The sequence below is a fragment of the Rana temporaria genome, chromosome 1, assembly GCF_905171775.1.
Source record: "Rana temporaria chromosome 1, aRanTem1.1, whole genome shotgun sequence".
Classification (NCBI taxonomy): Eukaryota; Metazoa; Chordata; class Amphibia; order Anura; family Ranidae; genus Rana; species Rana temporaria.
In genome coordinates, this window is record NC_053489.1 from 162,304,789 (window position 1) to 162,322,147 (window position 17,359).

At 44.4% G+C, this 17,359-nt stretch overlaps 1 protein-coding gene across 4 annotated transcripts in view; it reads right to left on the bottom strand.

The window, feature by feature from the left end:
• Positions 1-16,633, bottom strand: part of AIFM3 (apoptosis inducing factor mitochondria associated 3) — a 130,386-nt gene extending 113,753 nt beyond the window's left edge. For 3 of the 4 annotated variants that reach the window (XM_040345119.1, XM_040345110.1, XM_040345102.1), the window contains exon 1: positions 16,390-16,633. The gene's annotated coding sequence lies outside the window, so the exon portion shown is untranslated. The remainder of the gene's footprint in view (positions 1-16,389) is intronic. The other variant, XM_040345127.1, reaches the window with a different exon arrangement.
• Between the last annotated feature and the right edge of the window lie 726 nt (positions 16,634-17,359).

Below are 17,359 nucleotides of genomic sequence, written 5' to 3' on the forward strand. Positions count from 1 at the left end.
GCATTGTGTATAAATAACCCCAGACAAACACACTTCCCTTGCAAAAGTACATCCCTGTGTTCCCCTTTCCTAAAGCAAGTTGCTTGTGCTCTGTCGTCTGTTGGTGTGTGTTGGTGAGTTTAGTGTTAGATAAAAGATTTGGAGGAGTAGTAGAGTGTAGTAGCTGTGTTTTTTTTCTGATTGTTTTTTCTGTTTGTTTTTTTGGTGTTTGTTTTTGAATTTGTATTAGCTGTCTGCTTGTGTGGTTTGATTTTTGTGTGTGTTTCTTCTGTGACTTTTTGTGTGTGTTTGTTCTGTGAGTATCTGTGTCTGTTTGTTGTGTCAGTATTTGTGTTTGTTTGTTGTGTTTGTTTTTTGTTGGTGCTGAGTGTTGGGTGTTATGGCACCGAAGCGCAGGAAGTTGAATTTTTCTGTGAGAGAAAAGCAGATACTTGCTAGGGCCATCACCCGTTTCGGGCGTTATTTGCATGGCCCTGAGAGCCGGAACACCACCCCGGCCAGGAGGAAGAAGATCATTAAGAAAATTACTGATCAGATCAATGGGGGGGGGGGGGGGGGGTGACGAGGACCCCCAGCGGGATTCAAAAGAAGATCAACGATCTTAGGAGCCTGGTCCGGGACAAGATGGCCAAAATAAGTGCCCATGCCACAGGCACTGGAGGAGGACCACCCTGCTCCGTCAGGCTGACTGAGGAGGAATGGGCAGTGGCCCGGTGCTTCCATAGCCAGCAGGTGGTGGGCCTGCCTGGCTTTGAATCTGATGCTCCTGTGAGGCCAGGTAATTTTTGGGTTTTTCTATCTGGTGAGTAGCATGTGTGGGTGGGGGAAGGGAATATGTGCCAAGTGTGTGGATCCTCCAACCTGTGAATGTTTTGTGTCCTCCACAGATGGCCAGGAGATTGCTGGGCCCTCAGGCCAGGAGGTTGCTGGGCCATCAGGCCAGGCTGCTGCACCATCCCCAGGACAACAGGCTGCAGAAGAGCCCCAAGAATGGCAGGAGTCCCCAGGGGAGGGGAGTGGCCACACCTCCCCTCATGAGGAGGTTGAGGGGGGGGGGAGGATGAGGGGGGGGGGGAGGATGAGGATGAAGATATGGATATTGCCAGGGAAATCCTTTTGGCTTCGGATGTGGTTCCCCCTGAGGCTACCCCTGAGGCTGGCAGCAGTCAGGCCTCCATCAGGGGTAGCCCCTCCCACTCCTCCCCCAACAGGCCTCCCCCACAAGGGTCTCTCTCTCCCCTCCTCCCAGGTCACAAGACTCAGCTGCAGGCAGGAAGGCGACCCATAAGACCAGGGGGGTGGCCGAGTGTCTGCCGGCCAATCTGCAGAGGGACGGACAATGCCCGGCAGACCCGCCATCTGGGTCAGATCAACCAGACTCTGACCCAGATAGAGGACAGCCTGGGTTCAATTAAGGAGTCACTCACTGATGTGGCCACAAACTCCTTGGCGGTCATCACATGCTTTTGTGACCTGCAGACCGCCACAACAGACTTGGCCCAGGAGGTGAGTGCCCTGACCCAGGCTGTCCAGGACAACACCCGGGCTGTCCAGGCCAATACGGCTGCCCTCACACTCAGCCTGACCAGGATAGCAGTGGCCTTGGAGGGCAGGCCAGCAGGAGGACAATCACCAGGGGAGGCTCCTCCTACCCCTGCTTCACCCCCCCCCCAGGAGTCTCCCCTGGTTGGCCGTGGCCGTGCCCGTGGCCGGCCCAGGCGTAGCTCACGCCGCCGCCGTTAAGTTTTGGGGTACTTTTTTTTTTTTATTATACTGTACTTATGATTTGTTTTATGTGTGTGAATGATGTATGAATGTGGGGGTGGCATTCCTGATTAAATAAGGGTGTCACCCTCAGTTTTGGTGGAGTAGGGATCCCCAGGACCAGGGAGAAGTGATCCCAGGTCCATGTGAATGGTGTATGAATGCACAGTGACATAATTGGAGCCGTGGCGTGGCGTTACTGCTCCCAAGTACCATTGGGGGTACTTGGATCTAATCCAATTAGATGTGCATGTGATGTGTCTGTGCTAGGGACCACAGTGGGTGTGCATGCATGCATTCTCATCGTGACATGATTAATGTGTGTGTTTACTGTGCAAAGATGCATTCTGCGAGGCGTCTCCTGGCTGCTGTTCCCTCAGAAGTGGGGGTACCCTGGGTTACTAAAGTCACTAGTATAGCTATGCGCATGGATGCCCCTGGCATGGTGGCACTCAGATTGTTGTCCTGCAAGTGTGTGTGCTCAGCTCTTCCTTCATGGTGTTGCTTTAGCTGACATTTACACGGCTGGTGTAAAGTTAGGGCAGCTTTTATAAAGTGTAATTTTACACCATAAAACTAGCAGATGCGCACAGGGCGTAATCTACGCCGCACACTTAATTTTGTGGATCGCCTTATCTCCCTCATTTGCATCTTTGCCTAGCAAAACAGCGGTGTGTCTAGCGTATTTTGCGCTCGAAGAAGCGCCGGTGTAATTTTTTTTAGGTAGGACGGAAAAAACTGGATTTCAGGCGCATCTCGTTTTGAGGATACGGCGCAAAGTTACGCGCGGCGCATTTTTCAATTACGCCGCGCATCTCGAGATAAGTCGGCGCAAGTGCTTTCGGAATCTAGCCCAATGTCTCTTTAAGGCCTGATTCACACCTATGCATTTTAAGTGCTTTTTGCATTTTTCACTACAGTCTATTTATCATGGCTTTCTATGGAACACTTTCTGTAGTGCAAATCTGCAAAATGCAAAAAGCATAAAAAATGCATAGGAGTGAATTAGGCCTTATAGAAGTAGACTTATAACTTTGCAGCTTATACATTTCTTTCTATAGTTTTCACATAGTGCTGTTCCTCTTTGGAACATGCCTCTAGCCAGTTCTATATACTGTACGTAATTGTTTCAAGTAAGAAAATTTTACGAAAAGTGAGATAAAAGTTCAAACCAGATTTAAATATTGCAAATTCATTGTAAAATGTAACTGGTTTCCTGTGCTCAAAAGACAAACAAACATTTCCACATTCTTCCTAGTGACAGGACACTGATCACCGCTCCCTGTAATCGGGAGCGGTGATCAGAGTCATGTCACACATAGCCCATCCCCCCTACAGTTGGAACACATCCCTAGGACACACTTAATCCCTTCACTGTCAGTCACATTTACACAGTAATAAGTGCATAATAAGTGCATATTTATAGCACTGATTGCTGTGTAAATGTGAATGGTCCCAAAATAGCGCCAAATCAAATGTGTCCGATGTGTCCTCCATAATGTTGCAGTCACGATAAAAAAAAATCGCTGATCATTGCCATGACTAGTAAAAAAAAAATATTAATAAAAATGTCATAAAACTATCCCCTATTTTGTAGATGCTATAACTTTTACGCAAACCAATCAATAAAGGCTTATTGAGATTTTTTTTACCAGAAACATGAAGAATATGCATCGGCCTAAACTCAAAAAAAAAAAATATTTTTATATATTTTTGGGGGATATTTGTAGCAAAAGGAAAAAATATTGTTCTTTTTTCAAAAATGTCGCTCTTTTTTTGTTTATAGTGCAAAAAAAAAAAAAAAAAGTGATTAAATACCACCAAAATAAAGCTCTATTTGTGGGGAAAAAAGGACGTCAATTTTGCTTCGGAGCCACGTCGCACGACCACGCAATTGTCAGTTAAAGCGACGCAGTGCCAAATCCCAAAAAGTGGTCTGGTCTTTGGCCAACCAAATGGTCCGGGGCTGAAGTGGTTAATGTAAAGCTCCCATGGTAAATACTAACTTAAAGCGGGGGTTCACCCCAAAAAAATATTTTAACATGACATTCAGCCGAGTTGTCTAAATGACAATCGGCTGTTTGTTTGTTTTTTCAGTGCAGCACATACTTTATTTTCACCCCCGCTCCCGGGTATGTAATGTGCGGGACTGGGCGTTCCTAAGTGATTGACATCCTTCCGACCGGCGCATACAGCACGTCACAAGTTGCCAAAAGAAGCCGGACTGCGAGTCGGCTCTATACGGCGCCTGCGCACCGACGTTCGGCTTCTTTCGGCAACTAGTGACGCACTGTATGCGCCGGTCGGAAGGATGTCAATCACTTAGGAACGCCCAATCCCGCACATTACATACCCGGAAGCGGCGGTGAAAATAAGGTATGTGCTGCACTAAAAAAAAAAAAAAAAAAAAAAAAACAGCAGATTGTCATTTAGACAACTCGGCTTAATGTCATGTTAAAAAAATTTTTTTTTGGGTGAACCCCCACTTTAAGTATTTGGACTACTTACAAACAGAGGGAGAAAACAGGAAGTGAGAGGAAATCTACCCCTAGAAAAGGGAATTCATTTCTGTAAAGCCCTGTACACATGATCGGTTTGTCTGATGAAAACGAACCGATGGACCGTTTTCATCAGACAAACCAATCGTGTGTGGGCCCCATCGGTTTGTTTTCCATCGGTGAAAAAAAATAGAACATGTTTTAAAATGTTCCTATGGATAAAAAACTGATAGAAAAAAACGATCGTCTGTGTGGAAGTCCATCGGAGAAAAATCCATGCATGCTCAGAATCAAGTCGACGTATGCTCGGAAGCATTGAACTTAATTTTTCTCAGCACGTCGTAGTGTTTTACGTCGCCGCGTTGGACACGGTCGGATTTTTGACCGATAGTGTGTATGCAAGACTGATGAAAGTCAACTTCATCGGATATCCGATGAAAAAAATCCATCGGATTAGATTCCATCAGATATCTGATCGTGTGTACAGGGCATAAGAGTTATATTTGGGGAAAAGGGTGTCTCCACTGATACTTTATCACTAGTCCATGTTTCCCCAACAACCCAATATTTTCAAAATCCAATTATCTCTGGGACAGAAAGTGAGGTGAAATCTTCTGAACAGGGGCACAGACAGCAAAACAAATGTTACAGGGGTGATAACATTTGTTTGTAACCCGGGGACAGCCTCTAGGCCTAAAGTGGGGTATGGACTGCTGGAGGGGCCAGTGTTGCATTTCATAGATGTTGCCCGTTTACTTATTTTACACTGAGGAAAAGTTTATTTTGAGGTGTTAGAGACAAGACAGCCTTTCTATAGATGTATTCAAGAGTCAAATTATGTTATACCTATGGGAAAAAAATGGACTCAAGGCAGATGTTTAGCGCTGTTTAGGTTAAGTGCCTGAAATCCTTGTCTATGCTGGAACTATCTAGTATACTGTATATTGGCATTAGAACTTATCTGGTTTTAGCTGTACATTCATCCCTTGGCTCAGTCATCTTTAAAGTGGATGTAAACCCACTCTCATCCTTTTTAAACTACTGCCATAGTGCTGATCTATAAGGATATACATGCCTACTGCATGTATCCTTACCTGTCAAATGTCTCCCCTCTGTCTGTTATAAGAACTGAAAAACTGCAGATTCTGTGGGTGGGTCTGTTGTCTGGAGCTCGGTGGGTGGAGTCGTGATGTCAGTAGACTCCCCGCCCACCTCTGCACTCCCCTTGTCAACATGCATTTTCTCCTGTGTATTCCTTACACTAAATTTTGCTATGATCACCAACATCCAGTCAAAATCCAGAAAAGTAACCACATGCCTTCAGAAAATGAGTGGGGGTGGGAATTAAAAAATAATGCCTGTCTCCAGGCTAGTGCATGAGATATGTAAATAACCTGTCATTCACAGCAAGGGGGAAGAACGGACAAAAGTTTTCTCCTGTTTGTCCATTTATCTCACTGAAAAAAGAAAAGAGGATTGGAAATCCTATACTCTACATTGTGACAGCAAAAAAAAAAAAACGGGTTTACATCCACTTTAAGCATACCGTATTTGCCGGCGTATAAGACGACTGGGCGTATAAGACGACCCCCTAATTTTCCAGCTAAAATGTTGGTTTTGGGATATACTCGCCGTATAAGACTACCCCCTTCCTACTAGTCATGCCTCGCCTCACTGTGCCGTACATGCCAGACTGTGCCACCATTACATGCCAGACTGTGCCACTACATGCCTCACTGTGCCCCATTACATGCCAGACTCACTGTGCCCCATTACATGCCAGACTCACTGTGCCCCATTACATGCCAGACTCACTGTGCCCCATTACATGCCAGACTCACTGTGCCCCATTACATGCCTCACTGTGCCACTACATGCCAGACTCACTGTGCCATTACATGCCAGACTCACTGTGCCCCATTACATGCCTTACTGTGCCACTACATGCCAGACTCACTGTGCCCCATTACATGCCTCACTGTGCCACTACATGCCAGATTCGCTGTTCCCTTATGACATGCCTCACTGTGTCTTGACGATCCCTTACCTTATCCTAAGACATGCAGAATCGCATCTCAATGTAAGTTCAATGTAATCACACACTGATATCTCAAGCATCTCAATCAGGCTTTATTATGTCAGACAGATCATAGTTCGCACAAGGATCCTTGTGTAGCTCAGTCTGTCTAGTAGAATAATCAGGGCTCAAGTCCTGCGGGAACGCGTGGGAACGGAGTTCCTGCACTTTTTTCACAGCAGGAACGTAGTTCCCTTTGCAGGACTAGAGCAGCCGAGCCGCCCGAGCCAATCCTTCACTAAGCGGCGATGCCCAGCTCGAGTCACTGCCAGGGGCAGGCGAACCTTAGTAATCCTTTATGTTACTGGCCGCTTCCTGTATATGGATTCATCGGGTAGTGTCAGACATTGCGGCATCGAGGAAGTGACGGATTACCCACACACTACCCGATTAATCCATATACAGGCAGCGGCAGTAAAATAAAGGATTACTAAGGTACAGTGGATCTAAAAAAAAAAAAAAAAACATGCGGTTTAGTAATTATGCATATGAGCGTATCTTTTTTTTTTTTGGTGGGGGAGTGGATCTTGGGTGGGAGTTCCCACACTTTTTTCCCCAGGACTTGACCCCTGAGAATAATGGTTGTTTGAAAGGCTGGAGATCTCAATGCATGGCTGCATTCTTTAAGAACTTGAATGTGAGTGAAGAGTGCAGATGCTCTCTGGAGCAGTCATGTTACCTGGTTGTCGGTGGTGGATGTCATGCCCCGTACACACGACCGAGTTTCTCGGCAGAATTCAGCCAGAAACTCGATCGGAGCCGTATTCTGCCTAGAAACTCGGTCGTGTGTACACTTTTCAGCGAGGAACCCGTCGAGGAACTCGTCGGGCCGAAAAGAGAACATGTTCTCTATTTTCTCGTTAGTCAATGGAAAAAGACGAGGAACTCGATGTGTTTGGCACGTCGAGGTCCTCGGACGTGTGTACGGGGCCTCAGGCTTAACTTCCGTCCTGTTTGTTGGACTTTGGAGCATGCTGTCTTTAGTTGTGCATTCTAGAACTAGTCTTTGCCAAAACAATAACATGACACAAGGGGCAGAACGTGTGCAAATGGTCAATATTATTCAAGTACGCCTAGGGTAGCATGATGTTTACAGTGAAGATTTCATAGTAATACAAGACCCACTTATTACTAAGCCCCCACCCCAAATCAAAAACTGAAAAGATTAGAAGAAACATGTTAAAGCGGAGTTCCACTCAAAAATAGAAAATTCTGCTGTCCGGTTACCTTCCCCCCACTGGTGTCACATTTGGCACCTTTTCGGGGGGAGGGAGGGCGGAGGGGAGAGCAGATACACGTCTAATACAGGTATTTGCTTCCACTTCCGTCGAAAGAACGTAGCAGTATCTGCTGCTATCTATGCCATGTTTGTCCCCATCCCCCCCACTGTTCTCTGGGAGACACACATGTCCCAGAAGACAGCAGGGACCACTTAGAATGTGCAGCGCGACTCGCGCATGCGCAGTAGGAAACCAAGCTGTGAAGCCGCAAGGCCATGTTTTGCTGAGGCTCTTGTCCTCCCAAGCTTGCGTCCTGGAAAAGGGTGTGCTAGGCTACAGAGAAACCCAAGCCAGGGATTTGTAGCTTTTAGCTGTCCTGCTGGAGGAGAAGGTGATAACCTGGGTTAGAGCATTATGGGTGAAATTTTGTCTGCTGAAGAACATGCTGAAAAACTGGAGATGTGGGAGAGAGATTTCACACATCCACCAGCAGTAATTCTACCCAGCACTCCAGGACAGTAGATGAAGGTTTACCCCTGTTGCTCCAATCCAGGTGATCACCTTCTCCTCCAGCAAGACAGATGAAAGCCACACGTACAAGGCTTGGCCTCTGTAGCATAGCCCACCCATGGGATAGCAGACGGGAATAACCTCAACACTTTAATAAATAAATAAATAAAAGATAACAGACCACTGTTGAATTTTAAAGGCCGCGGTTATTTAATATTGGTTTTCAAAATATTGTGATAAATATTATCAACACAATATAAATAAATAAGCATAAATGTAAAGCATTAAAGCTAACCTAGCCACTACGGCTCAGGCTGCAAACACAATTACCCAGCTAGCACACTAGTAATCAACTTCACAGCAGATAACTTTTATAATAAATAATCAAATAAATATGAGCATAGCTAGTCCCCCTTTGCTGTTAAAAACCTTATTTTCTCTCTTCTGCCTTTTTTTTTTTTTTATAAAGCAAAGGTGACACTACCACATAAAAAATAACCGCGACAAGGTATCTTCTGAAAATAGGGGGGGGGGGGGGGTGGTGAAGAACACCACAGCTCCAAGTCTTCTGAGGCGAATGAGCCTGGGCTGGACGGAACCCGCTTTAAATAGCCCAGAAAACGGGCTAAAACCCACTGGTTCTGACTAGTTTGAACTGACCCTTCCCGGGCTTTCTGTCCAGAAGCCCCAGGAAGGGTCACCCAAAGTTCAAAGAGCCCGCCAAAATCCCCCAGAAAGGTCACCTTGGGGACAAATGACTAAATTTGAACTGACCTTTCCCGGGCATTCTATTCAGGCCCAGGAAAGGTCACCCAAAGGCTATTAAACCATTTTCTACCACAGGGGAGAAGGGGGGAGGAATTTTAACCCCCCCCCCCCCTCAGGAGAAAACTACTGTCCCCAGTCGCTCTCCCATGGAGAAAAGGGGGCTAAAATTGCCCCTTTTCCTGTCATCCCAGGAAGAAAAGCTGGGAAGACAATAACCTCAGCAACACACACCTCCTCACCAGGCAAAGTCTGGGGGGACACAGAGCTTTCCAGGGTCACCCTAAATATTTATTTCCCTGTCCATCATGCACTGGCAATAAACCTTCTAGTAGTTTGCCAGAGAGGCATAAATATTTATAACTCGATCCATGTGTGGCTTTCGCTGCTTGACAGAAGTTGATTTTTAGATACTCTTCTGTCGAAAAGACAAACTGAAAAACTTTTGTTGGTAGCCGCTGATCAGTGTATTCTGACATCAGGGAGTCTGGCTGTCAGAATACAATGTTCCGCTGACTAAACAAAAATAAATAAATAAACTATCTATGGCCAGATTTACACTATTGCCAGTGTAACAATAATACTGAGTTTAGGGAAAATCTGAGGACAGTAGAACTAGAAGGCCATGCTCAAGCTGACTACAGCCTCACAACACCAAATTTAGTGTAGGTCCTAGACTCTAGGAACTCTACTGCTTAGGATGGGGTCGCTACATTTATTAACTTTTCCTGTAATTAAGACTAAAACAAGTCAATTTTGTTTTATTCAACCAGCAGATTGAATGAAAAAAAACAGACACTAATCCCCCATCCACACACTCAATGAGGATGTGGGAATTTCCCCCCCTGAGCTATTGTATTCTGACAGCAGGGAAACTTTCCATCTGTCAGAATACACTGATCGGATTTGCAGGTTATAGCTTGCTGCGCCGATCATGCAGGGCTATGCTGAATGTGTACAGTAGTAGATCGGTCGATCAGTATTGCTATTGTCTTTCACTGCTTTTTTCTTTGTTTTGACACAGACACTGCTTTTGCCTTTATTTTTTCACACAAAATGTACCATTTTAATTCTGTAGCTATTTAGTGGAACTGGCACAAAGCAAAAAGTATAACAAGTTGGCCAGCATGGATGTGTACCTACCGTATATACTCGAGTACAAGCCGACCCGAATATAAGCCGGGGCACCTAATTTTACCACAAAAAACTGGGAAAACGTATTGACTCGAGTATAAGCCTAGGGTGTCCATCTGCATGCCTCACTGTGCCTCACTTTGCCTCCCTGTATCCATGTGCATGTCTCAATGTGTCCATGCCTCACTGTGCCCATGCCTCACTGTGCCTCACTTTATCCATGTGCATGCCTCAATGTGTCCATGCCTCACTGTGCCCATGCCTCACTGTGCCCATGCCTAGACTGACGTTTAACATGGGAGTCTATGGAAGGGGTGCCCGGCTTTGAAAAACCCTACTGTCCAATTGACATATACTCATACAAAAGGTCAACAGTAATTTATAAATCTTAAAAAATATGGAGCATTTGAACTGCAGCCGATAACTTTCACCTTTAATTTTATGGATTGGTCACTATGGGCAACAACCCCACTGTTGTACTCACTTCTTTTCTGTGTGGTTTAATGTTTTCAGTTGTTCTGTATTAGATGCAGGGCTAAATTCTAAATTACAAGGGCAATTTAATCTAATCATGCTACCGAGCAATTAAAATCCATGCTGTCACCTAGATTTCAATACATCGAAATTAATTTGTTGTGAATGAGGCAATTGACAATCTGTGGTTAAAATCACTTAACATGATAATGGCAATGCAGTTTAGACAATGGGAAGAGAAATATTAAAGGGGTTGTAAAGGTACAATTTGTTTTCCTAAATAGCTTCCTTTACCTTAGTGCAGTCCTCCTTCACTTACCTCATCCTTCGATTTTGCTTTTAAATGTCCTTATTTCTTCTGAGAAATCCTCACTTCCTGTTCTGTCTGTAACTCCACGCAGTAATGCAAGGCTTTCTCCCTGGTGTGGAGTGTCGTGCTCGCCCCTTCCCTTGGACTACAGGAGAGTCAGGACACCCACTAACACACATCTCCTTTCTCTATCTGCAACGTAGAGAGCGTCCTGACTCTCCTGTAGTCCAAGGGAGGGGCGAGCACGACACTCCACACAAGGGAGAAAGCCTTGCATTACTGCGTGGAGTTACAGACAGAAGAACAGGAAGTAAGGATTTCTCAGAAGAAATAAGGACATTTAAAAGCAAAATGGAAGGATGAGGTAAGTAAAGGAGGACTGCACTATGGTAAAGGAAGCTATTTAGGGGGAAAAAATTCCTTTACAACCCCTTTAAATATGGTCTTGTCCTCTAATAATTGTAATCATTTTGTAAAGTGTTAAAGGTGTATATTAACCGCTTAACGACCGCCGCATGTATATGTACGTCCACAGAATGGCACGTACAGGCATATGGGCGTACCCGTACGTCCCTGCCTTTCCACGGGTCGGGGGTCCGATCGGGACCCCCCCCGCTACATGCGGCGGTCGGAAATCTTTGGGGAGCGATCCGGGATGAGGGGGCGGCTATTCGTTTCTAGCCGCCCTCTCGCGATCGGTCCCCGGCGCTAAAGAACGGGGAGAGCCGTATGTAAACACGGCTTCCCCGTGCTTCACTGTGGCGGCTGCATCGATCGTGTCATCCCTTTTATAGGGAGACACAATCGATGACGTCAGACCTACAGCCACACCCCCCTACAGTTGTAAACACACACTAGGTGAAGCATAACTCCTTCAGCACCTCCTGTGGTTAACTCCCAAACTGCAACTGTCATTTTCACAATAAACAATGCAATTTAAATGCATTTTTTGCTGTGAAAATGACAATGGTCCCAAAAATGTGTCAAAATTGGCCGAAGTGTCCGCCATAATTTTGCAGTCACGGAAAAAAAAAAAAAATCGCTGATCGCCGCCATTAGTAGTATAGAAAAAAAAATAATAAAAATGCAATAAAACTATCCCCTATTTTGTAAACGCTATAAATTTTGCGCAAACCAATCGATAAACGCTTATTGCGATTTTTTTTTACCAAAAATAGGTAGAAGAATACGTATCGGCCTAAACTGAGGGAAAAAAAATTATATATGTTTTTGGGGGATATTTATTATAGCAATAAGTAAAAAATATTGCATTTTTTTCAAAATTGTCGCTCTATTTTTGTTTATAGCGCAAAAAATAAAAACCGCAGAGGTGATCAAATACCACCAAAAGAAAGCTCTATTTGTGGGGAAAAAAAGAATGCCAATTTTGTTAGGGAGCCACGTCGCACGACCGCGCAATTGTCAGTTAAAGCAAAGCAGTGCCGAATCGCAAAAACTGGCCTGGGCATTTAGCTGCCTAAAGGTCCGGGGCTTAAGTGGTTAAAAAAAAAAAAAAAAATCATATGTTTTGGAAATTGTTTAAGAAAAAATGTTTGACTCTCCCTTTAATAGAATGCACCACTTTCACCTGTATCTCTGTATGTATTTGCTCTATATATAGTTCACATGTGCAGTACAGAGTGACAGCTAGCTCTCTGACAGTGGCAGCAGTGCTACATACCAATGGATGATCCTGTCCTTTCATGTCACTTATTATGTGACACTCTGCCACAATAAGTAACTGCAGCAGGTTATATAATAAGCATATTATAAGAAATATTAGACTAGACATCCAGGGCCAGATTAAGAACATCATGGGCCTGGTGCTGAGGATTTTGGTGGGGCCTTTTAGGCTGCATTCACACCTCCGTGACAAGTAACGCCGCGTACGCAGCGTATTTTGCCGCGAATAGTGTAACTTTTTTTTTACAAATCCTTCCTATTGCTTTGTATGGCCGAACGCCAATGCCGCCTGAAAAAAAGGGTCCGGGACTTTTTTCATGCCGCAGGTGTACGGCGTCTATGTGAACCATCTCATAGACAGCAATGGGAATTCTCCCCTCCAGCGGCACGAGCGGCCAACGTCGGGCGTTTTGTCGCGGAGGTGTGAATGGGGTGTAATAAATAATAAATAAATGCGTGGGAATGACATGAACGCAGCCCAGCCAAGGCAAGTGACCAAAGGCACAGAACCCAGAAGGAAGACCGGGTGAAGATGTAAGCGCCCGGGCCCCGCCTGATTCATCGCAGCACTGGAGGGCTCAGTCTGAAAATTGAAGTGTACACTAATGTGCTAATATGCTGTGCATACTTGTACATTGTGGCATAACCTACCCCAGGGCCTCTAAAAAGTAGTAATGTCAGGAAAGTTTACTACCGCTTTATTATCACAGGATCCCAGGAGCCTCTCATGGGGCCCCCTACTGACCCAGTGGACGGTGGCCCTTGGGCAGTGCCTAAGTGCACAGTTGCCAACATTTAAAAAATATTTTCAGGGCCACTTTTTTATATAAGTGCTATATTTAGAGTAGCTGAGATCCCTGATGTTCCTCTATACATCATAGTAGTAATCACAAAATTAAATGAGTACTAATAATGGGGCAGAACAAATATGAGAACTGAGATTTCCTTTAGTTGAACTAACAAAAGTGTGTCCATTCTAGAGCTGGTAACATTGAGGGTATTCAGTATAATTTTAAAGAACTGTTTTTGTGGGTAAGCGACATAGGGGAGGAGTATGGACGGTATATAAGTGGGAAGTATGTGCAGGTGAGGGAGAGGAATGTGGAGGGTCTAACAGTGGGCACTATGTACAGGAGAGGAGTACAAAGGGTACGGAAAAAAGCACTATGTACAGGAGAGGAGTGTGAAGGGTATGACAATGGGCAGTATGTACAGGAAGAGTGAGGGGGTATGACAGAGGGTAGTACGTACCAGAGAGAAGTGTGGAGGGTATGATGGGGCAGTATGTACAGGAGAGGAGTGTGGAGGGTATGACAGTGGGCAGTATGTACAGGAGAGGAATGTAGACGGTATGATAGCGGGCTCTATGTATAGGAGAGGAGTGTGGAGGGTATGACAGTGAACACTATGTATAGGAGAGGAGTGTGGAGGGTATGACAGTGGGCACTATGTATAGGAGAGGAGTGTGGAGGGTGCGACAGTGGGCACTAAGTACAGGAGAGAAGTGTATGACAGCAGGCACTATGTACAGGAGAGGAGTGTGAAGGGTATGACAGTGGGCGCTATGTATAGGAGAGGAGTGTGGAGGGTATGACAGTGGGCACTATGTACAGGAGAGGAGTGTGTAGGGTATGACAGTGGGCGCTATGTATAGGAGAGGAGTGTGGAGGGTATGACAGTGGGCACTATGTACAGGAGAGGAGTGTGTAGGGTATGACAGTGGGTACTATGTATAGGAGAGAAGTGTGGAGAGTATGACAGTGGGCACTATGTACAGGAGAGGAGTGTGGAGAGTATGACAGTGAGCACTATGTACAGGAGTGGAAGGATATTTAGGGACTGAGTAGTGGTTAAGCGGGTCATACATGGATTGAAATTACGCCAATTATGCAGAGACCAGCCATAGTCAATCTATGTATAGGCTAGCTGGTTTTACACAAGTCAATCTATTAATCAACTTGAGTACAACCAGCCTGTTTTTTTTTTCTTAAAACAATCAGTGCTGCCAGCTAAAGTTAGCAACACTGATCATTGTACGCACTGGCAGAACACAATAACACTGCAGGAGTGATTCCCCCATCCACAGGTCAGCAGGTGAGAGGGTGTGTGGGGACAGGCTGGGGAGAGATACTAGTCAGTGGCTGGGTAGGCACTGGTAGTATCAGAGCCAGATACACACAGGTTACATACGCCACGATCGTTAGAGCGAGAACAATTATTCTAGTACTAGACCTCCTCTGTAACTCTAAACATGTAACCTAAAAAAATGTAAAGCATCGCTTAGGATACCAAAAAAAATTGTGCTAACTTAACTAACTAACTGTTTTTTTAATGAATGAAACATTTTTTTCCAAAAAAAACATGTTTGAAAAATTGCTGCGCAAATACCGTGCTAGAGCTGCACAATTAATCGTTAAAAAAATCGTGATGTCGATTCAACCCCCCTGACGATCTTCAATGCAGAGTTTGCTGATTCTTTCATATAACAAGTGGAGAGACTTTCAGCTGTCAAAAGAAAATATCTGGGCAGTCTGCCAAGTTTTTAACAGGAAACATTGTAACTAACACTTCCTTCTTAGATCAAAGGGATAAACTTCTGTGTGTAAAGAACAAATCTGGGCAGTCTGCGAAGTTTGTAAACAAAATGAAACATTGTAACTAACTAACATTGTAACTAAATTTAACCACTTAAAGTCCAACACTTGTTTCTTAAGTTAGAAAGCAATATTATTTGCCAGAAAATTACTTGGAACCGCCAAACATTATATATATTTTAGCAGAGACTCTAGGGAATACAATGGCTATTGCTGCAATATGTTATGTCACACTGCATTTTCCCACTTCAATGAATAATAAAAACCATAAAAACAAAGCAGTGAAGTTAGCCCATTTTTTTTTTTTTTTTTTTTATGTGAAAGATGATGTTACGCCGCAACAATCGTGAGAGAATCGTGATCTATCTTCTAAGCAAAAAAATTGCAATTCTCATTTTAGCCAGAATTGTGCAGCTCTACACCGTGCAACATAAAAAGTGCAAAGACCACCATAGAGTAATTTTCTAGCAAAAAACAAATGATGATTTTTACATGTAGTAGAGAAGTGTCAGAATTGGCCTGGGTGGCAAGGGGTTAATTACCATGAGTAATATACAAATAATTATTATAAGCCCTGTGATCCTATCAGTCTGCTGTAGTGTGTCAGCTTGTATTTATATTGGCCGCTCTGAATGTAGCTTCTGACAGGCTGTGCAAGCAGGCCCGTATCTCCGGAACCATAAATGATAGCCGTCCCATATTTTAACCAGTTGTGGGGTAGCTCTTCCCATGCCTACCCCCAAATGTGGGGTTTCTGTGACCTCTGGTCATCGAGCTACAACCCCCCAAATTCGATCTTAGAAAAAAAAAAATCTTAAAAAAAAAAAAAAATGTATGTTGGGCAAATGGGCCTATCTTGAGAAAGGGGCCTGGAGCTGCAGCTCCATCAGCCCCATTGTTAATCCGGCCCTGTAGACATCAGTTAATGGTGTTGTACAAGTTATGCATTTAATTGCCTTAGTGTGACCAAGTAAGTTTCTTGGTGCAGATGCTAAATGGTCAATGTGCTCAGCCATACCAACTGCACCAATTGCTGCTTTTTTAACAGAAGGGATCTGACAGATGCCCCTGCATGCTTCCAGCCCAGCAGAGTATTTTCTCAAAGAGAATAGTAATGTGTTAACTGGAATTCAATGCCATGTTTTGGATCATTTCCTGAATATAGCATCCGGCAAAGTACAGGGTGCACATACCTATACCATTAGGCATGATGCCTGCACCTGCATTCTGACATATCCCAATCTGCAATGCACAGTAAAGCTGTCTTCAGTGTGCAGGCTTCCTTCATTCTGGATCTAGTTACTAAGTTTATTGACATTATGTTGTTGTAGTAGTGATGGTAAAAACAGAATTGACTTACCTTAGAAGAGGGAACATGTCTGAGTTGTTTAGAGCTCCTCTTGGCTTATTCAGAGCATGCAGAAACTGACATTGGCAAGACTGCAAATTCTTTGCATTGTATTCCACTCAGTATTTAAGACTGTGATGAAGAGAGGAGGAGGGGGTAGGTATATTTGGAGAGAGAATTGCTAGTCCTGGGTTTGCAGCAGAGAACACAGCCAGCTCCCTACAGCTGCATGCAGTATTGATGAAGTAAGTCAGGATGCAAGCACAGCAAGAATTGTCAAACACTCTGACCCCTCCCACCCAGTCTATCCCCTAGCATGAACCAGCTCTACCTCCAAGATAACAATTCCCTGGAGTAATAACCCTTGTGTCACTCCCTACTTAGTGGAATCACACCTGAATGGCTGACAAAAGAGATTGCTTATCTCGCCAGAGCATTTATTGGGTCATCTCAACCATCATTCCAGTATAAACTTGCCAGGAACATGACATAGTGACACTTTAGTGCAACAATTGTGACATAAACATACATAATTGTTTCAGTCAAGTAGTACTGCGTACTCCCCTTACGTACACTCACACCCAGCAGAGAGAATAATGGTCTGGCTGTTAAAAAAAAGTTTAAAATTATAATTTTTCCTTTACACATGGTCAGCCAGAAGTATCCTGGAATGTGTAGATGTGATACATGCATAGTAAGAAGTTTCTAAGGCCGCGTACACACGATCGGTCATAACCGATGAGAACGGACTGAAGGACCGTTTCATCGGTTAACCGATGAAGCTGACTGATGGTCTGATGTGCCTACACACCATCGGTTAAATAAACGATCGTGTCAGAACGCGGTGACGTAAAACACAACGACGTGCTGAAAAAAACGAAGTTCAATGCTTCCAAGCATGCGTCGACTTGATCCTGAGCATGTGTGGATTTTTAACCGATGGTTGTGCCTACTAACGATAGTTTTTTTTTTCTATCGTTTA